General features: G+C 43.1%; 2 long non-coding RNA genes across 2 annotated transcripts; both read left to right on the top strand.

Annotated features, from left to right (window-relative positions):
- The first annotated feature begins 268 nt into the window (after positions 1 to 268).
- LOC121721492 lies at positions 269 to 20,298 on the top strand. Its single transcript, XR_006034852.1, has 3 exons — positions 269 to 279; positions 838 to 839; positions 20,169 to 20,298. It is a non-coding gene; the product is annotated as an uncharacterized LOC121721492 (long non-coding RNA).
- Positions 12,716 to 13,631, top strand: LOC121721485. The gene is made up of 3 exons (XR_006034844.1): positions 12,716 to 12,905; positions 13,115 to 13,188; positions 13,355 to 13,631. It is a non-coding gene; the product is annotated as an uncharacterized LOC121721485 (long non-coding RNA).
- Positions 20,299 to 22,842: the final 2,544 nt, after the last annotated feature.

Raw genomic sequence — 22,842 nt, 5'->3', positions numbered from 1 at the left:
AATTTGTGCATTCCGTGGACAAAAGGCGTTACGATGTAACCTGGTTTCGTAATGAATATATGTAGCCTATTTCATCACACAAAAGTCATTCTGTCCACGAAATAAAGCATGTTACATTTGGCGCCCCATATAATACAACTGGGAGTTTTGTTAAGTTTATTTGTTGCGGGCAAAGTCTGTTGGATTTGGCCTTGAACTTTTCCATTAGTCTAAAAAACGAAACAAAATCTCCCCGCTTTGAAAGTGAAACGCGGTGCCCTGTTTAGAGAGCCTGCATTCGTTGGATCTCCTAATAAACCCGTGAGGAAAGACACCAAACGAATGGCGTGTACACATTTAATTCTCCAAGATTAATTGCTATCTGGCGTGGCAGGATAAATACGGGCTGCATAGGAGCCAGAGCCTGTGAGTGCCCCTCAAAACACTCACAACACTAAACAGTTTTTTTCTGACCATCTAACTCTTTGCGTTCACCCTGAATCCACGGCAATCTACTCTCCTTAAGAGACAGGGTGTGATTCCTCTCTCCGACAAGCTGTCTTCACCTTTCATAATATAATTTTTCCTACGACTTGACGGGGAAAAAGGCGTCCACAAAAGAGTCCACACTCTTTAGTCATCAACTGTGAGAGCTCGCGTCTAAGGTGTTTTTCTGTCCATTTGATGGATGTAGCTTTGTGTGTTTGCAATCCGAGGCCTTACTCCAACAGTAGGGTTAGAAATGGCCGCTGACAGCGTCATGTTATCTCATGCTGCGCAGGCTCCACAGAAAAGGTGTAAAGACGCGACTTTGAATCATCTATCATGGAATTCATATTTCACCGGCAGCGCCAAAAGGAGTGTTTTTCAGCAAGGAGCGCACCCGTGTGAATGTAGTGCCAGAGTTGGACAGCAAGGACAGGACAGGGGTATCTTCCTTCAGCAGCTGTGTCAGCATGACAAATCAATGCGCAAACATGGACATAGAGGCGAAGACGATGGGGATGAGGGTGTCTGTGTGTGTGTGTGTGTGTGTGAGGGGAGTTGTTAGTGGTAAAGGGGGGGGTAGAGGTGACAGACAAAATGAAGGGGAGTGACAGAGGACAAACAACGCACTGCTGGTGCAGCAGAAAAAAAAAACACAGACAGAAATCGAGCCCAACCTGCTCACATAGCAAACAAGGCCTCTCACACATTTCACTCGATGTCCACATTTCATTAAAACCTGGCCACATGCCACAGGCGTTGCCAGAGAAGGGATGCAGAACACCCCCCCCCCCACACACACACACACACACATTGCCAGCCACCCCCCACAAACATGGGAAGCTGCCAATGAAAAGTTGTTTCATGATCAAGCATACATATGAACTGAACTAGAAGGTCATCTCATGGTCACTGGCTTCCACGCATCCCTGACTAGTGCATCTTCCTGAGGGTTGTTGGTGGGGGTGGACTTTGTGATGCAGTTTGCGATAAACCTCCAAGATGAATCACTTCAGCGTGGCTCATTACTGAATCCATAAATCAGGGGGCACAATAAGCAAATAAATATGTATGAGAGACCACACAGGCTTCTTTTAAGATGTTAGTCTTGTTAATTGATTTGCGAGGGGAAGCGTGTGAGCAGGCAAGGGACCATGTGGGGGAGTGGTGGTGGGCTGGGTGGAGACCAGAGAAATTGCATTACATTCATCAACCCACTCTGAACTTCGTCTCCGACGTGACTCCGAGATGTGCTTGATGTGATATTGATCGCATTGCAAATTATCTCTCTTGCAAATTATCAAATTCACTAATCTGTTTGTTTATGTATTTATTTGGGTGATATCTGAATAGTAAAACACATCTGCTCTGAACCTTCATCCTTAATGGAAAGCATTATGTTTCAGACCAGCTTGGACAGGGAGCCTGGCTGTCACCCCGCCCAGTGATGAATGTCTCTTCGATCTGGCCTCCCGAGGTTTTCTCTTGCTCTCTCTCTCTCAAAGTTTAAGTGCTATTTCCCTCAAATTAATTTCACTCTCACCCCCCATTTCATCCTCTGTTCATCCATCACTGTTTACATACCCCTGTGCAGTGCTGCCCTTACTCCTGACATTGAACAAACGCTCTGTCTTACTTGTTTGTTCCTCGACACAGCCAGACTCCCTTTGCTGGAGGACAAAGGCTTTTCTTGCAACATGGACCGAGCATTAGCGAGACAGAGAGAGAGAGAATGAAACAGACAGGGAGGGATAGATAGACAGCAAGAGAGAGAGAGAATGAAAGAGACAGAAAAAGAGAGGGGGGGGAGTGGGTGATGAAATGCAGTGGTTTGCATTGCACAGGTGCGAACGCCTCTCTGATAATGGCCCCTTTCAATCACTGATTACTGCCAATAGCACATGTCCACAGCAGAGAGCCACCCCTGCAGTTTAAGCTGATAAATGATGTCTGAATGAACACAGCCCTGTCCTGTCAAAAGTATACATCAAGGATCTCTTGATGTATGACCTTGAAAATGTGGGCTGACTTACAGTCCAGACAAAAATGTGCAGGAAGTCAGGAAAAGAGGTGGTTTTGGTTCTATATCGAGCCAGTTGATATGCAAGAGTGTGACTCCACAAACTTTGCCTATAAATCCATATAAACAGCTGTTATTGGATGAATTCTGATATGAAAAAGCAGACTTTCTCAGTGGCAGATTGTTTCCACCTGATCCTCTACACAGCTTTGCCCTGCAGCTTTCCTCTGCTCTCCCTGGTGACTCAGACACTTTGGTCCAATCCTCCATGCTCCAGAGAGGCCTCGGGCCCCCAGTCATGGCCCTTTGAGTGAATGACTCCTGTGTGGTCACTGGACTGCCTGGTGATGCACATGCCAGCTCTCCCTTAGAACACACACACACACACAAACACACACACATACACACAGACACAGACACACAAAACACACACACACACACACACACACACACACACACACACACACAGGGATATGGCCCTGTGCAGATTTTATAAACATGAAAGTCACCATGGCATAACCCAGGCAGACATCCCCAAGGCCTGTACTGCGGCGTGGTGGCGGACATTTCCTGCTGTACTGTAAATGTCATAAATATTTAGGGAGGTGAGGGGATTAGTTAGGTGTGTGTGTGTGGGGGGGGGGGGGGGGTGGGGGGGGGGTAGAGATGAAAAGAGAGAGCAAACACCAGAAGAGAGAAAGAGTGAGTAAGAAGGACAGAGAGAAAGAGAGGGGGGGGCGTTATCCTTGACCAAGGGACAGCACTACTCTGAATATTCGTTGACATTTATCGGAGCGCGTTTGCCATCAGGAGAACCTTAAATTACTGTAAACACTAGCACATGCCCCCCCACCCCTGCCCCCCCCCCCCCCCACTCCCAGTCACCCCACCTGCTTCTAATTTGTTTACCTGTCGCTGCAAACACATTGATTCCTGGTGCCACTCAACACAAAGTAAATTCCAGCCCAGAATAGAGCAGATATGATAGTAGATATAATAGCAGGATATTAGCTGGAATGTCTCTGCTAGCCGGGAAGAACTACACTCCAACGTCACTAGATCGACCAAACCCTCACTCCAATATTCATTACCCTAGAGACAGGAGACAAAAAGTTTAAGGAATATTTCTGTTGCCTGTGACAATCTGAGAGTGCCAGCGTACCTATGACCTCTATATGGAATTTGTGTGTGTGTTGTTATTTTGGATAGGTCATTTTACATTTTGTAAAACTACACTGAAAGAATTCTGTATCTTTCATAAAGCTAGCTCTTACCCAGTCATTATACGTTATGAGTTTCCTCCGGACAATTGTTTCCGAAAAGCGCCAATTCGGCCCCTGGCTCAGGAGGTGGTCACACTCTGGGGAGTCCAGTGCTCACTTCCCTGACACAGCTCAGAGGTATTCATTGTTTGCTGCGGGATGGTGGTGTTTTTCCGGTCAGTGTGATTTGTTTCTCTCTCTACACGGTGAGGTGGGATGGTAGGGCGAGAAAAGCTGAGCTTATACTAAGAGAAAACCACAGGGGACTCTTGTTTTTTATTTATTTTTTAAAATCCTGATCCTTTAGAGGAGACCTTTGAATGGAGACTGTGTCCTTAGTGGAGTACAATGTATTGTTGCTGTGTTCAGTTATATCAATTTAGGTATTATTTGTTGTTTTGACAAACAAAATGAAATGGAGTCCTTTAGAAGAGATGTTTGAATGGAGGCTGTGACCTCAAATTGATTTCCTAGCATACGGGTATGCAGGCGAGTCATGCCGCTCCGTTTGGCATCTTGTTTTTGTTTGATTAAAAAAAAAAAAATTTGAGGTCATTGTGCTGATAAATATGCAATATATGCAATATATATATATGTATGCAATATATATATATATATATATATATATATATATATATATATATATATATATATATATATAAGCATACTTTATTTATCTTATGTATGTATCATTCATTTCACTTTTATTTTTACTTTTCACTTTTATGCCAAAACTGTAGTGGAACATCCTCCAATCCATGGCCACATGACAGTTATCATATTAAACAGGAGAAGATGAGGAAAGGGGGTGATGATATTTGCATTCACTGAAACGTGTTTGTTCTACATGATCCGCTTTTTGGAATTCAACCTGCAACGCTTAACGAGGCTTTATCAGGTTAAGTGTGCCACAGAGTGCCAGGAGCTTTGGACCAGTGGCTGCTGTGAGGGAATTTAATGAAGGCCTTTGGCTTTCTACAATAAAATACAAATTATGAGGGAAGCTTAGCATTTGCAGGAAAATAGCAGCAATTAAATGACAGAGTGCTGTCATTAGTTGAATAAATGAAGACTATTTCAGATGAAGGAGACAAAAGGGTGGAAAGAAAATGTAGAAAAATGGAGAGAACCACACAGGTGCTTTAGTGAACTCCACTCGCTTAGAGAACCACACAGGTGCTTTAGTGAACTCCACTCGCTTAGAGAACCACACAGGTGCTTTAGTGAACTCCACTCGCTTAGAGAACCACACAGGTGCTTTAGTGAACTCCACTCGCTTAGAGAACCACACAGGTGCTTTAGTGAACTTCACTCGCTTAGAGAACCACACAGGTGCTTTAGTGAACTCCACTTGCCTAGTCTAGAGGAATACGCCTGGATTCAGGGGAAAATAGGGCAGGGGGAATGTCTCTGATTTTGAACAAAGCTTTTCTCAACAGCCAATCCCAGAGAGGTGGCAGACCTTGTAGGTTTGCACATGTACTGGATGTTTCATGAAAATACCGCCGACAGCGAACTAACAACCAAAGCAATGGCGTTTAGTTTGCCTTTGTAGCCATCTCTGGTTAGCCTTTGCTTAGGCAAATGAGACATAACTTCTGCAGAGGTTTAAAGCAACTGTTGTTACGAAGTTCAATTTCTTCAAAAAGCGACTCTAAACATGCTTCAATTACAGTTGTGTCAGCAGCTATTTCGCACTGGTTTCAGTTTGGACTTTTGCCCATGGATGCAACGGAAGTGAGATCAGTGGGCGTCTCTGAAAGTAGCTGTTTTCCGGTTGTGAAGGTTTTGGCCCAGAAGTTCGTTCAGCATTATGCAAATCTGGGTACTCAGATTACCACTCACTTAGAGAACCACATAGGTGCTTTAGTGAACTTCACTCGCTTAGAGAACCACATAGGTGCTTTAGTGAACTCCACTCGCTTAGAGAACCACATAGGTGCTTTAGTGAACTCCACTTGCCTAGCATTGTTCTTTCCAAAAACTCTAAAACATTATTTCACTTGATTGGCTAAATTACTGAAATGCTGGCAGTATAGTAATTTCCTGTGTATTAGCCACATTGGGCCCTAGTTTGGCAGCAATATAGGTAGTGGGAAGCTACGTCAAGGTGGAGACTCTGAAATGGACGGGACTTCCCCGGTGAAGTGAACTGGAATAAACCAATTACATGTAACTAGTGTTAAATTCTAATCTATTTATCTATCTATTATTAATTATTTTCGGCCTGACTCTGCCCACTTCAAGCGTCCGACTTCGCTCTGGCCACAGTGTGCATAAACTGTCGGTAAAATACGTTGTCAAACTCGCACCCATTCTGTATAAACCGCAGGACAGTGTTTTATGCAAATAAAACAAAACACAACCATGTATTAACTGCATCTGTGTATTACGGCTCCTACACACAGTTGCGTTCCGTCAACGCATGCCATTGGGTGTTCCCGACGGTAGCTATGCAAATGAAGTAAAACCGTAATGTGATTGGTTGGTGCCGTCAGCAGATTGGCTTGATTGGCCGGTGCCGTTTGTCGGTGCAGCAAAAGCTGAACTTCTCAACACGAGTGACGGGAGAAACGCGACGCAACGGACCCACAATTCAGTTCGGCAACGGATGACGTGAACCCATGTAAAGTGAATGGGATGCGTCTCCAGCAACGCAACGCACGCAGCTGTGTGTAGGAGCCGTTAACCACAGTGCCCAATAGCCCAGTGAATCAGAAACAGATCGTGCTTTAATCATAAAGAAGAATGCATAGTCTCACCACCAGGCACCATGTTTATGTCCTGGCCCTTGATAACACTAGTACAGGGGAAATTGAGAAGACGTCTAAAATCAATGACATGTCCTTAGTCTTTGCCATGTTTAGATGAAGGAAGGATTAGTTAGACCTCAAAGTTATTCATCCACCAAGTCAATGGATTTTTTGCACCACTTTGCACCAGTCTGTCTATCTCATACCAATTTGCATACGGCCGAAAAGGGGGACAAAGGACGCCGTGGCATGCCTTCTCCACTCCCTCCTTCACCACCTCCAGACTCCCCATAACTTCGCCTCAGTTCTGTTTGTTGACTTCAGCTCCGCATTCAATACAATCCAGCGCCATCAACTCATCAAGAAACTACAGCACCTGAATGTCACCCCTCTCCTCATTCACTGGATAAACAACTTTCTCAGCAACAGGCCACAGACAGTGAAAATAGGGACAACATCATCAACCATCATCACAACACTGGAACCCCCCAAGGTGCAGGTCCCTTCCTGTACACAAATGACTGCCAGAGTTCACTACCCAACACCACTTACTACAAATATGCAGATGACACAGCCATAGTAGGACTACTTACAGACAACAGTTCCATCACAGCTTACCACCAGTCCATCACAGATTTTGCACTCTGATAACTACCTCCAACTCAACATTGACAGAACAAAAGAACTGATCATTCATGCATCAAAATCACCCCCTGGACTCACTCACATCGCCATCCATGGCCAACCAGTTGCACAGGTCAGCACTTTCAAATATCTTGGTCTCACCATTGACAATAAGCTTAACTTCAATGAACATGTCACCATCACACAGAAACGTGCACAACAGAGACTGTATGCAATACGCAAACTAAGATCACTGTATGTTGCCCCTCATCTCCTTCTGCTACTCTACAAAAGCATCATCCAACCCCTTCTACTCTACTGCTCCCCCTGTTTCTTCACCATACTAAATGTCACCAGCAAGAACAAACTCATTAAAATCTCACACTTAGCATCCAAGATAATACAGCTTCCCACCCCCAGCCTTACTGATGCAAATGACACAGCCACCACACGCCTTGCCCGCACCATAGTAAGCAGCCCTGACCATCCCCTGAACCGTTTCTTCACCCTACTCCCATCTGGCCGCAGATACAGAGCCCTGGACTGGAAAAAATCGCACTTTAAGAAAAGTTTTGAACCCTCAGCTATCACTGCACTAAACAAACTCCTGTGACAATCATCCATCCCCCCTATTCTTTTGTGTTTTATGTTGTCTGCACTGTCCACCTTTTTGCTTGTATGGTGTTGAGGAGGGAGGGAAACTGGGGGGGGGGGGGTGTTATGTTATATGTTATATGTTATGTTATATGTGATATGTATGAGGCTGTGTATATCCTGCATGGAATGTAATGATGTGTGTGAAAAATATTGTCCTGAATATCCTTATAGGACAATAAAGACTCTATACTACTACTAATCTCCTATGCTTGAACATCAACAAAAACAACATAACCATGAAGTATAAAGAAAATGGGAAAGCCCTGCCCATCAGTGATGAGAGGAGGATGACTTCAGTGGTTTAGTCTCACAGGAAATGTTAATGAATGTTCATGTTTTCTGCAGTACCTTTCATGTTGATGCAACATGATACTTGCATACAAGTGTAACATGTAATATTAATTTGATTACATAAGTGCATATGGTGGGTGAAAGTAAATTGAAATATAAATTATGTAAAATAACGTTTTAATAAACAGCACATCTGAAATATGGTGTGAGACTACAAGGGCCTATGCACATTCAAAATATATAAAGGTAATGACGCAATGACCCCAAGATTGTGTCACCATGGAGATGTTTCTTGTTCATCACTTATAAAGGTTGCATGGAAAATGTTTTCAGCTGGAAGAAATGCCTTTGGAAAGGTCTCCGCACCTAACAGGCAAAGACTGGAATGTCAATGTTACACTGTAATGACTGTTACTGTGAAATTCTGTTCTACCGTTCTACCGTCAACACAACAGAGCCTGTGGCATGCGAGAGCATTTAGGACATTAATAGTCTTCTGACATTTCAGCTGTTTGTTTATCTGCAACACTTTTGAAGGGTGTCTCCACTAAAGCAAAAAAACAAACAGTTCAGATCTGTGTACATCATAAAATGTAATTTTTTTTTAAAGGAAATTAGTCAGTTGTCACCGTTATGTAATGCTCATTAGCATGACAAAAGGCTTTCGCTTGCTGAAAAATGTTTGCGTGGGAGACTTGAAAATATGGGCACAAAGATAGTCTCATTTCAGGGGAGGCATCATTTTACATATACTGTAGCAAGCATGTGGAGTTCTACTACTCACAACAAGGTTGGGGGGGAGGTGATGGCTGACAGTAATACTAAGTGATTGAGTTATCGATTATGCAGATCAGATTCAGCCTGTGGATCTGTTATAAACACACCTGCAATGGCATGATTCATGCTTCCTACTTGAGATCGCAGAACTGTAGTGCTGTCCACATCAACAGAGTATTTGTAAAACATGAAAGCCAAAGGCTATGGCTGAGGCGCTCGCAGCCTACTTGAGGTCATGTTGTAACCGGAATTGACTCTTAGATGTGTGAAATCTTGCCACGGTGTTGCTGGAGTGGTATTTGTTGGTGCCCGCATCAAGGGCTTGCATGTTTACTGGGTAAGAGGAATGACTGAAGAATCTGTGATATTAGTAGTTGGTGTCGGAGAATTTGTTGGTGGCTGCATCAAAGACTTGCGGTTTGGCAAGGTATGTTGCTCATCGGAATATAAACGGCCACAGCAACGAAGAGGAATGACCAAAGAATTTGTTGCCATTTTTGGTTGCTCGCATCAAGGGCTCGCGGTTTGTCTGGTTATGTGAATGTGAATTATGAATTTGCTGGCACTTGTTAGTACTTTCTTAAAGCCCGCATCAATAGGGCATTAGCACTTGTTAAAGAAGCCTACAAAAATGGCTCTTTTGCCGATGTTGATTTTGCTGTTTTGGTTCTTTGGTTGGACTTTCAGGCTAATGCCTTTGCTTAGAGCCCATATCAATGAGGAATAAGCACTTGCTAAAGAAGCCTACTTGCTTCACATCAACTGTGCAGAAGCACTTGCTAAAGAAGCCTACTTGTTTCACATCAACGGTGCAGAAACACTTGCTAAAGAAGCCTACTTGCTAAAGAAGCCCACTTGCTAAATGTGACCGGAGCACAATGCCCCAAATCAGTTTACACCCAGTCACACTAAATAACAGAGGTACCCCACAGTTCTTAAATAGAAGACAGAGACGTGGTCTGCAATTAAATAAATATATTTTATTTCAATTTATTAAGGGCTGAAGCTTAAAAGCAAACAACAATTAAGATACTACAGTTTATGAAATATAATTTATTTTATACAACAGATGGTACAAGCAACAATACATATTTATTGATTGGAGGTATTATACAGTAAAATGTTAATGTGGATGACGACGCTGATGGGAGGTAGCCTGGCTAGTGCCACCACTTCTCAATGAGACGTGGTCTGGGAACCAAACGTTCATTTTCTGGTATTTTAAAAAAATGCCCAGATCCGTTTATTGGGTGCCACGGATGTCTATCAAATGCGTCTGTGCATAGCTCATCCTCGTCTTGCTTTCCCCCCTGTTCTGTGATTGGTTCCCTATCTCAGGCGAAAATTTGCGTAGCAGCGTGAATCAAATCGCGCGCAAGGCAGCATGGGAACACCCAGGCTAGATGGGAGGGGTATACTCACCTTATGGGCTCCTAAAAAAAATCACCCGGTGCTCTCTCACAGCAAATCTGATACTGCAAACTATAGATGCTATATGTGTTTCAGGTGCAATTAGAATTAACACACTAACGCGTGAAGGGGGTACCCCTGCTGACTAACCCCACCACCATACAGCGTCGAGTCCACAAATTAGTTGCTCTACCGATTTCAGTCTGTAAAATGTACCCCTATTAAGCTAGCTATACCAGTTGCCCCAGCACAAGAAATAGAAAGGAGATAAGGACGCACAACTATCCTCAGAGGCTCACACACCGCGTCAGACACACTCGCGCCCCCTCCCAGGCCTACAATCACAGCAGCGCAGATGAAAGGGAGCGAGACGGAGACCCACGACAACCCACAAACACACAAGCAACGAAAGAACAAACAAATGAAAATACGTTAATCAAATTAAACTAGAGGCAAAACAGCAGTGACAGTCACACCCAAGCATCCACGATGTTCGGTATGGCTATTGGCTACTCCGTTAAGTCAACTCGCCGCACGATAGAACTAGTGCCCAAGGCAGTAGAAACAAACACCCAGGGACTCGCAAGAGAACCAGGGGAGCAGGAAGGCATGGCCGAAGGAAGATGGTATACAGGGAACAAGACAAAAGGCAGGGAAGCGATCAAGATGCACAAAGTAAGTGCAGGAAGCATTTAAAGTGTAGCTTTGAGATTGGCCATTTACTCACGTGACATCACCTAATTACTTCGGCAACCAAGTGAAATCACCTTGTCAAATAAAGAAGCCTACTTGTTTAATTGTTTGTATGTTTCTCATGTACACTGCTTTGTTGGTGATGTTGTTTGTGCTGCTTTGGGTGCCCCGCATCAAGGGCTTGTGGTTTTGTCAAGATGTTGCTGATCAGATCATAAACAGCCAGTGCAACAAAGAGGAATAAGCTTTTAATTGTAATTTGTTTATTTGTTGATAGTGAACCCATCATGAGTGTGGAGGGAGATGGGTTTGGGATGTCAGACACCACTGTTGAGCCGTCTGGAGATATTTTTGGCCCTTATTCCACAAAACACAGATGAACAAAGGTGCCTGCTTGATAACCCCAGTGACATGCTCTCAAAGGCTGTTCTGTTGGTGATGTTTGTTTGCCCACAAAGGTGGCTTCATTGGTGATTTTGTTTTAGGCTTGGTTGTTGATTAGCCACCGTGGGAATTGCCCTACCTGTAGGGATTCAATACCTCTCATGTGTATGAAATTACAACCCAACCCAACCATAAAAGAGTATTTTCTTCTTCCTGTTTCTGTTACCATGGCGTCATCTTCCCCATACATTAAGCATCACCCTGCTGAGGTGTTTAGCTCCTGCCTGGTGATAAATATGCATGCATGGTCCCTATTAGAGAATAAGCTGTTGCCTGGGGGCTTCTCCACTGCCAAGGCCCCTGGGCAGCCTCTGGCAAAACAAAATCATTTGTGGAAAAGGGTTCTTATTGGGGAACCACTTGCCAAAAATACAAAACTATACATATTTTATAATTTTGCCTGGAGCACCCAATATGCGTTTTTATTTGTATCTCTTATATTTTCGACCTTTTACTCGTGTTGTAATTGTTACCGTATTATTGCTGTTATTGTTGTTGTTTACCCTATCATAGGCCTGAGAGAAATACAATTTTAATCCTCTAAATGTCTTGTATAGCAGAATTGAGAATAAAGTTGACTTTGACATTCACCTGGCTGTATGTTCCAAACTAATTGAGACTGAGGCTATACTGTATGCACAGCATGATTCAAGATTCAAGGATTCAAGATTTAAGAATTTATTTGTCAGATGCATAATTTGTGGAACAAAAAGCAGTGAAATGGGGATTGCGACTGCAACTCCCAGCTGTGCAAAGTTTAATAATAATAGAAGCGTAAGAAGATAGAAAACAGAGAGGGGGTGAGGATTAAATAAAATTAAATTTAAAAAGTTTATGAAGAGGGGGGAATTATGCATTCATTGTCCGAATGGCTTGGGGGAAAAAACTTCTTCTTAGTCTTTCTGTTCTGGCCTTTTGAGATCGAAGCCGCTTTCCTTTTTGCCTTTGACAGGCAGCGGCTAGTGTAGATGTCCTGAAGTCCAGGAAGTGCAGTGCTGGTGATTTTCTCTGCACACCTGATAACTCTATGCAAGACCTTATCCTGAGAGTTGCTATTTCCGTACCAGGTTGTGATATTACCAGAAATAAATATTATATTTGTACAAATATTTGTTCAGCTTTCTAAGATGGTACAAACGCTGTCTTGCTTTTTTCACTTGGTTGGAGATGTGTGATGTCCATGAAAGGTCCTCAGAGATGACTACGGCAAGATATTTAAAATGGCTCACTGTCTCCACCAGGGTGCCATGGATGTTCAGTGGTGTGTGATGTAGCCTCTGCTTGTCCCTTCTGAAGTCAACCACCAATTCCTTGTGTGAGCACGCCTACTGATTAGGCGCACACTAATTGTGCCCACCTGTGGACATGACACTGAACCAATGGGCCCATCACTCCTTGGAAATATAATGGTGTTCTGTGAGGCTCGTAGGATGAAAGTTGCCGTCGCTGGCAGTAGGCTACTCTGGAGGACAGGAGCGTTTTCTTGTGCTTATTTCACGCTGGGCATCGGTAGGTGGACTTTTATACTAGGCTAACGTATGCGGTTGTGATTCATCTTGAACTGCAGTATCGTAGTCGATGGGCTTTAGCTATGTTTGTTTCTCTTGCTAACCAACAAACAAACCTTGGGCTGCTTGGTTAGTGACGGTAAGGGGGGGGGGGGGTGCCAAGTCGAAGCACGGAATTGTGCTGTTCCGTATGGCCCAATCTCACTGCAGTGTGACAAAAGCTCCCTGGAATCCTGCCTTATTTCACCCGACATTTGACTAGTAGACTACCCATGTTCATCAAGGTAGGCGATGCATGCTAATGAGCCTAGCAAGTAGCATAGTTGAGTGTTAATGTTCGTAGCGCAGCAATGACGTCTACAGCTGTTCTGTCTTGCCGTAACCAGGCCCTGCCTTTACGTTAGCTATGCCCTGTACATTGGCTCAATATTCCTTTTTTTCCATTTATAGCTGACGCGCCCTCCCTCCTCCACTCTGACCCCTCGGGCCTCTTGCCCATAGCACAAACAAGGCCAAGGTAGGCAGCAATGGCTTACTTGTACTGCCAGTTAACCATGCAATAATGATTGGGGTTGCTACATGGGTTTAGAAAAATGTGTATTTGTATGTTATTTATATTTTAAGATTTAAGTGCATACATTTTGTACTGATTAAAAGTTCTTTGTATTGATAACTGTAAAATTATGACTTGTGGCATGTATGTGATAATTGAAGATGATGTATGTTATTAGTAAAATCTTCTTTTCTTGTTTGCTATAGATCACAGCTGGCTGTCAGTATGACAGCCTGACCACTGTTTTCCCCTGATTAAATTTAGTTTGTGTTTTTTTTGTTTGTATGCTCCCTAGTGGTGACCTGCTCTGTCCTTAGCCCATTATTGTGCCTTCCAACGCCAAGTAGCGGTGCTAGGTTGGTTTATGGTCAGGTTGAGTTAGTTGGTTGTTCATCCCCAGTTTGTTTGTTTTCTGCTTTTCCCTTCTCCTACCCTGTCGGCACTGGCCTAGTCGGCCAGTGTTTTTGAGCAGCCATCTTAACCATCCGCTCGAGGGCTGCCTCAGTTAATGTTCCCCTCCTGATTTTTCTCCCTTTTACTGGTTTGAGTTTTATTATTTTTATTTGTCTCCTCTTGTCTCCTTGCCCCTCCTAGCTGTGACCAATTGTAATTTTGCTAGATAGCCAATGCCTGTATAGCAGTAGGCTCCTTCTTAGTATATGCCCTAGTGGCCAGTGTGGGTTTCAAACCATTTCATGAGTGTTCTTTAGTGTGATTGATTACTCACTCCTGATGATTGCAGTGTAGTGGCACTTGTGGGTGCGTGTGAACAGTTTTGTTCCCTCCTAGTCGAGCGACGGCGTATGGTATGGGTATAGGAGGCCACTTTATAGGATGTCATTACACCATGAGAACCGCAAGTGATTATTCACTCAGATGCTATTTTACATGCCCATTTACAGTCCTTCAATCAAGAAAGAGTAGATGTTTAAGTGGTGAAAAGTGCAACGTGCTACTGTAGCAGCGGCAGTAATGGAGTTCGACTACGCCACCCCAGGGTCTAACCTGGGGAACTGTAAATGGCCACCCCAGGGTCTAACCTGGGGAACTGTAAATGACCACATTATAGTGACTCATACTCACACTTTACACTGAGTATGAGTCACTATAATATCACTACAATGTCACAAAATCACAGCAATTCAGTAGAGATCAAACAGTTAATCATCATCAATAACGCACAACAACAAACACCACATATGGGTGGTACATGGGTCAGTATACTAGCAAAGAGTCTAACGCACACACACTCACAGAACCAGACGTAGGCTTACCGGTGGGCGACCAGCGACTCAGGTATGAGTATTCCAAAGAATCCACCCCAGACACACGTGCAAGGCCACGCAAACACACACACAGCACGGCTACGGTCACACTGTGAAAGCACCCACACTACACACTGAAGAGGACCCACTACCTCGAGGACACCGTTCCCACCGTCAGCACTCAGCGCCTGGACATACAGCAAGGACAGAAGACAGAAGACAAAGTTAACTACAGGTCATAGGTTCACACACACCCCAACACAGACAGACACACAGACAGACAGACAGACAGACACAGACAGAGCAAGTCAGTAGAAATAAATGAAACAAACAAACAGACAATGAAATGATGTTGGCAAAACAACGGCAGCACTGATGCTCCGCAGCGATAATCGCCTCCTCTCAATGATGCAACTCAAATGACAAATAATAACATTACATGGAAACAATTGACAAAGTAAACTAGGTTCCTGGCATTCCACAGCATTAAGTAAACGGCCTCCTGCCGAAGGGCACAAACGACACAAAACAAATGAAACCAAATAAATTCACAATTCAGGGGACAAGGACGCACAACCCACTGAAACAGTCACTGCACCGCGTAACAAACACATTCATTCAGGTCTGAGGGCAGGTGCTTGGCCGGCCACACCGGTGGCCTATGATACAGTTCATTCAGATCGATGGGCTCAGTCAATTAGCTTGATCCTAGTAAGTAGCACAGCAGATAGGCAAAGCAGCAGTCGTTCTAAGGCAGGCTGGCAAACACTTTGTTGCTATAGACCTCTCCAGAATAAGTCCCGCCTCCGTAACTTCCGTATCCATCCAACTTCCGGGCGTCGATTGTCTATGGGAAATAACATGGCGTTTCGAAATATCATACCGGTAAAACATCTGTAGGTAGCGAAGTAGAAAAAAATGGTGGGCCGATTGGCCTACACACTTCTGCCATTTAGTTTCCACTGGGTGTTTTTGATTGTCGGTGCTGTTAAAGTAGAAATATATCAGTAAGAAGCACTAAGCTAACGCACGCTCCAGACGCCGCGACTCCCCCGGTCAAGGTTGCATAGCAACGGCAATGTTTCATAGTTTGTCTTCACCGAAATGGAGTTCATGACACCAGAGCCTGTCTACGGAGGTGGCACTAACCCTGCGTGAAATCATCATGTTTGATAGGTTGCTAATACATTCTGAAAACCTTACTGTTCTGATCAAGGTCATGCAAAATAAAGCTATCGACTCAATACGATTCAGCCTCTGATTCCTAGTCTGCTTATCATTATCTGTTATTCGTGAAAAAAAATCTCATCTTGTCATGTCTTTAGTGTCTTCGTCGGCAATTTCTTTCTTTTTCAAATATCTCAATAACAGCCAACAAACCCGCACAGTCAAACCAAAGTTAAGTCATGTTGAAAAGAGGCTGAACCTTGCAAACGATTTACATTTATAGACCACTGAAACCACGCATGAATCACACCTGAAAATGACCATCACGTTAGGTTGTGACTGGTTGGTTGTGAGCAAGATCTAACGCCCTCCTCCGCCAGCGTACATCGGAACTAGCTCTCGTTTAGCATTAATAATCGTTTACTACTTAAACGGCACCGACAATCAAAAAATCCAGTGGAAACTAGATGGCAGAAGTGTGTTGGCCAATCGGCCCACCAGCTTTTTCTACTTTGTCACCTACAGTGGGCAGTGGTTCGACTTGGCCAGCTTCACTTGCGGTCCGCGCGTGGGATCACGCGGTATCACGCGACTTTAATTTGTATTTTCCCAGTGAGACGCTGCAACAACCCAAACAACCGGTAGATGGCTGAAGTGAGCAGGGTGTCTCGTAAAAAGAAATGGAGCCTGGAAAACCCTACACAGACTTCACTACAGACTTTAGCAGACTGGTTTAGAAATAATTTAATAGCCAGAAATATGCCTGCCCTGCCCTAATAAAGAAATATTTGGTTAACTGCGAGTGAATCCCGTTTGCAGCCGTAGAAGAAACGCAGGACAAATTAAACATTCTGGTTTTCTCTGAGTGCAACGATGATAGACAGACATCATTTGGACAAAATATAGAGCATATTAACCTCTGTTGCTCAGCCAAATGCCTTCCTGTTACGTCCTGTTATCACGGAGTTACAGGCGATAAACGATTTTTGATGGTCACAAGTTTACTTCATTAGCGGTTTATTTTTGTTGATTATTAAAGAGTGTTTTTCATTTAAAGGTTTGACTTCGTGCTTATTCAGTAGAGCATTTAGTGCTCTTCCCAATCCCAGACGTTCACATTGCATGTTTGTTTGTAATGGATGCAACCGCAAGATAGGCTACGCGTTTGACGGCAATGAGTTGTTAACAGACATGAACCAAGACATATAGCCCAGCAGCAATCTAGGGACTGTTCGTTATTTATTGAAGGGGCCACCTGCTTCAGGAGTGCTTCAGTCAAAAGTTGCATGACCCTCCCTTGCCTGCTAGAAATTGTTCAATGACCCTCCAACAGAATTGTTAAAAAAGACATGACCCTCCCCTGCCAATTGTCGCTGTCTTCCGCCTGCGCTGCTTTGCGCCACAGCCACACACTGTGATAACGTTCTTAAATCAATCTTTCCCATGAGCTTGCATGCTACCAGTCCTTCCTTTTCAAATGTGTTGCGCCTGTTTGCACAATTTCACAAATAATCATATGAGATTAATAATATGACAAATAATACCTGTGCACGGGGACCGAAACAATGCATGCCAACTTTTTCTGTGTTTCTCACGTATTTTAACTTCCCCCCCACTGTCTTGCCATTTTAATGTTTTCCCGTAGAATATCCCATTTTAATACTCTCATAACAGCCCTGTCATCGGGCCTGTCTCTGTGTTGCCCTGTTGCTACCCCTTGCCCTTCCAACGAAACAGATGTCTTCAAATCATCGTTTTCCTTGCTTGAAGGCGAACTTAGAGTGATGTTAACCTATTTAAGTTTAACAGCGTGATTGCCGTGAGAGCACGATTCATTGGCGCTTGCATGTTCGGCCTTATGTCTACGTGCGCACCTGAGGCTACTCAGCTACTAGAGAAAGAATTTCCCCTGTTTGTATGTTCACTCCAAGTTGGCCTACCATAACTTACCAACTCTGCACTGTAGACCCTAACTGGCTATTTATATTTTTTGTGAAATAAGCAAATGTATTTGTTCAACTTTATGAAGCAGAATTACGCACTAGGCTACTTGGAACATAACACATTTGACAAAGGACAGATGTATGTTATAGTGACAAAATATACTTTCAGTGTTTTACGATGTCTTTGTCATGGGGAAGTTTTTTTCCCCATGCATTTATTCTAGGCTACTGTCAGTGACTGCCGTGAGAGAAGCGGGTTCTGTGTTTCGTTCATGTCAGTGACTGACGCGAGAGAAGCGGGGTCTGTGTTGCGTTGCGTTAATTTATTTTCAATTGGGCATGCCGTGCCGTGTCGTCCACAGCTCAGTTCTGACAAAGCCGAATTTACTCCTTTTGAAACAATGAGTGTGCGCGTTTGTATGGTTATCAAAGTCAAAGTCTGCTTTATTGTCAATTTCTTCACATGTCAAGACATACAAAGAGATCGAAATTGCGTTTCCTACTATCCCACGGTGGAGACAAGACATATTTTACCAATTAGGTCCACAGACAAACATAACATTCAAGTAAACAATATAAAAAGTAAAAATAAGAAGGCACATACAATGAAGAAATAAGAGCAGCAAAATTTGGTAGAAATTGTGCAATTGTGCATACATTAGACAGTCAATATAATAGTGCAAAAGTCAGGCCAATAAATGGCTGAGGTAGTTTTGTTTGACCTAAGTATGCAAGTGGCATAGTGGTGCAAGTTATGTAAGAGCAGCAGAAGTGTGTTCAGAAGTGTTCAGGACAACAGGACAACAACAACAAGTTGCAAGTGTGCAAGTGAACAAGTGGAGTAGTGCAAGTGGAGTAGTGCAAGGCAGCCATTGTGGGTCTAAAAGTCCAGGATGTTATGTAGCTGAGGGTGGAGGGGGGAGAGGGGGGAGAGAGTTCAGGATCCTAACAGCCTGGTGTATGAAGCTGTTGGTGAGTCTGGTGGTGCGGGAGCGCAGGCTTCTGTACCTCTTCCCAGAGGGCAGTAGATCAAACAAATTGTGAGCGGGGTGACTTGCATCACTCACAATTGTGGTCGCCTTGCGGGTGAGGTGGGAGGTGTAAATGTCCTTCAGGGAGGGGAGTGAAGCACCAATAATCCTTCCAGCTGTGTTCACTATGCGCTGCTGTTATATTGCTTGACAGGGGGGATCCCAAGCAGCTTTCAGCCATAAGGCTACTTTGAGAACATTTCCTAATTCACCCGACACTAATATTCAAAATGTTGAAAACTATTTCGGCATAGCCTATTAACTGACCACCCGATTCACGTTGACTGGGGGGCAGGGGGGGCCATCAGACATTTGTGCCCAGTTAATCCGGCCCTGCCCCCAACAAATCACACCTTCCCACCAGCTGTGACAGCTTAAAAGAAGTCAAGAGGACTCCTAACTCACAGACCTATTCACAAACCGGTTTTGTGGCATTTCGCCTGTTTTGAAATCCTATGCGGTTCAAGAGCTTCCAATCGTGAGGAAGCAATTTTGCATTGTAGGCATAACTAACATGCAATAACGCCACCAACAACAACCAAAACTAGGCTACTCATTGTCAACATGTAAATTAAATGTAACATTATTGTGAATCAAATTAAAATGTTCTCTTTTGCAAACGTAGGCATAGGCATAGTAACAGATTAATTTAATAATGTTACAAAGATACTACATCAATCCGTATGTTTCATTAGGCTACTAGGCTATTTGCTTTGCCTTACTCTTGATTCATTTAGGCTAGGCCTTTTTATTCAGTTATTCATCATCTTCTGTCCTTGTGTAGCGCACGCATTCTCAGACCTGTCACCTGCCACTCATCGTAAGGGAGGTGTTTGGAATCATTCCCGCGTTACAATCATCAGCCAATTAAGGTGGTCACTTCAGTCAAGCTCGTGCATGACGTCATCCATAGCAACGAAGACTCACTCACTCTTAGACTGTTAGTTAAAGATTCTAGAGCGCTCAGCTCCAGAATCTGTTCAGGAGTTGTCATTTTCCCTTACTAAGAGTAGCCTAGGTCTGAAAGGCTTTGTGAATAACTTAATAAGAGAAACTCCTATAGCTAAAATCTTTTATTGCTATTTAGGAGTAGCCTAGGCTACTCCTAGTGGTAAGATAAAAGGCTTTGTGAATATGGCCCCTGGTGTCTAACCCAATGCATAGCCCATTTACACAAAAAAATGGTTGAATATTAGGCTGATCATTGTTATTTAAGAACATGCAGAGCACCAAAAACATCTTGCTCGTAAAAAAGCATCATACCGCACATTGTGGCGGGTCTGTTATTTAACCTACTTACTGTAGGGCAGGCCTTCTGTTAAAGAATTTGATATAAAGCCCGCGCTAACAGTAATCCTCCTGCCCCCGATACCACAGCTGTGGATAGTGTGGAATGCAAGTAATAATACAATCCAATGTGTGTCTCAATTGTCCCCTGCTGACCACCTCACACATTTCTCTAGATTTTGCAACGACCTTACATGACACAATGCCATAAAATGCCAGTGTTTATGACACCAAATAATGTTTGTAATGATACCAGTTAGGCCTACGTTCAACAGTAACATAGGCCTAAGTGTAATGAGCTATTCATTGTCGAAGGTGCATAGTGAAGTGAAATTCTTACTTTGGAAAACAAACATTTGCCGATATCATTGGATAGGGACTATGCCTACTTGTTTATTTTTTACGTAGCCTACAATGGCCAGTTCAGACAAAGCCGAAATTACTCATTTTGAAACATTTGTATGGTTATATTGCTTGACTTAAATCCCAGAGAGTAGGCTAGGCTACCGCACCCCACAGTGATGGGCCTAGCGGTCTTACACGTTCAGTGTGGGGTATAAACAAGCTGAGAATTTAGTGGTGTCACGTCTGCCTGTCACAGACGTGGGGAGCTGAAGCTTGGGATACAGTTACTACAGTAACAGTATTTTATTTTACTTCTTATGGAATATATATTTTTTTCACTTTTATAAAGGCTTTGTTTGAATGCTGTTGGAACAAATAGTAGTTGATTATATAGGAAACTTTCTGTTGCAATATTCTGTGTGTTCTGGACTGCAGGTAACTTGTTAAGCCAGTGGTTCTCAAACTTTTTCTTTCATTCCCCACTTTGATCAAGGAGGCATTGACTGATGATAGTGGAGAAAACGTGTTATCCCGAGGCCTTTGCAAGTCAGCATCTCCGACGGTAGTATACCCTATTAACCCTTAAAGGTGTAGGTTTTTGAATGTTCTAAGTTCCGCAACAATTGAAGGTTCTAAAATTCTATGTTGAATTCAATGAACCCAGATATTCTTTAGAACGTTCATTTCTCAACATTCCCAGTGTGACGGTACTCCTTTAAGGGTTAAAAATATAAGTTTTCGATGTCCCAAACGGAGAGCCATACTTTATTGTTTTAACGATCTCTATGCTACTCACCAAAATGTAGGCATGGGAACATGATGAAGTATCCAACTGTCGTGTGTTAAATTATTGTGATTACGAGCCAGTGATTTTCAAACATTATGCGTGACTCGGACATCTATGCAACAGACTCATATCGTCCTCGCATTCGCAAAATGAGGACATACAGACTGCTCAGATAACAGGTGTACCTCCAGTTATGCACGGTTTTAGTCAAGTCATTTAAATGTGCTGGTCAAACAGTTGTGTACTCTGGGCACAGTTCTTCCAGAGCTTCGTGCCAAGTAATAAGCGGTGAGTCGAGATGTTTGTGTGAATGAAACGAAGCGTATAGGCCATAGTGTGACATGCGTAAACCAATGGTGTAGAGATGACGCCACAGGGTTTTATTTAAGAGAGCCTACGTTTGTATGTAGGCAATTTATATTCACAATACTTAGGCCTATAAATAGTATTTTATTTGTATTGGTTGTTTAGAGTAAAAAAAAAATCGGTCGGTCTTAATGCAAGTTTACAACCGGCAAGTCGGTTGGACTAAAAGGGGAAAAAAAAAATATTTGGGTCGGTTCTAAATTGACAGGGTCGGTCGGGTTACGGCAAACGAAAATATTTTTAAGGATGGCCTGGTAGTGTTTTTTTGCGCGTCTGCAGAAGTCAGCCAAATATGAATGTAATTCTGCGGCATAAAGCAGATGGGTAACACTTTATTTTAATGTGTCGCTGTTACAGTGTACCTACCTAATTAGGTACAGTGGTACAACCTGTGTAACAACATGTACTATCAGGTACTATCATTGTACTTGCATTATGTATTTGTGGGTACCTACATATAGTTGTTACACTGTAATACTGAGTACTTTTACAAAACTTTGCCAATTTGCCTACATTTTCATCAGAGGCAAAGAGCTGACCTGAGACCTGCTGGATGGGGTAAATCTGGTCATGATAGATTTGATATACAAAGCATTCTTAGCTCCAGTCAGGGCCTCATTGTCTTCAGTACATGTAACAGCTGTGCTGCTACAACCTTTTTACTCTTTGATACAGTGGAATAAACCTATTAAGTGTACCAGTTAATTACTTACATATACATATGACATGTATGTTATGTCTTCGATGTCTTGGAACAGGTCTACTAATTCACTACATAGTACATATATTAACTGTGTTGGTACACACTTATTGCTCTTTGATACAGTGGCATAAACCCATTAAAATGAAGTGTACCAGTTAAGTACTTACAATTACATATTACATGTATGTTGTGTCATTGGTGTCTTGGAACATGTCTGCCATTACCCTACATACTGTAGTACATGTATCAACTGTGTTGGTACACATTTATTACTCTTTTGATACAGTGGAATAAACCCATTAAAATAAAGTGTACCAGTTAAGTACTTACATCTACATATATACATCCTGTAATTGATGTGTTAAAACGTGTCTGCTGTTACACCATACAGTACATGTGAATTAGTAGACCTGTTCCAAGACAAGACATGTTCCAGTTTATTCCACTGTATCAAAGAGTAACAAGGTTGTAGCAGCACAGCTGTTACATGT

This window comes from Alosa sapidissima, chromosome 10 (assembly GCF_018492685.1).
Source record: "Alosa sapidissima isolate fAloSap1 chromosome 10, fAloSap1.pri, whole genome shotgun sequence".
Classification (NCBI taxonomy): Eukaryota; Metazoa; Chordata; class Actinopteri; order Clupeiformes; family Clupeidae; genus Alosa; species Alosa sapidissima.
The sequence above is the reverse complement of the archived record's forward strand: the minus strand, read 5'-3'. Positions and strand labels throughout refer to the sequence as shown.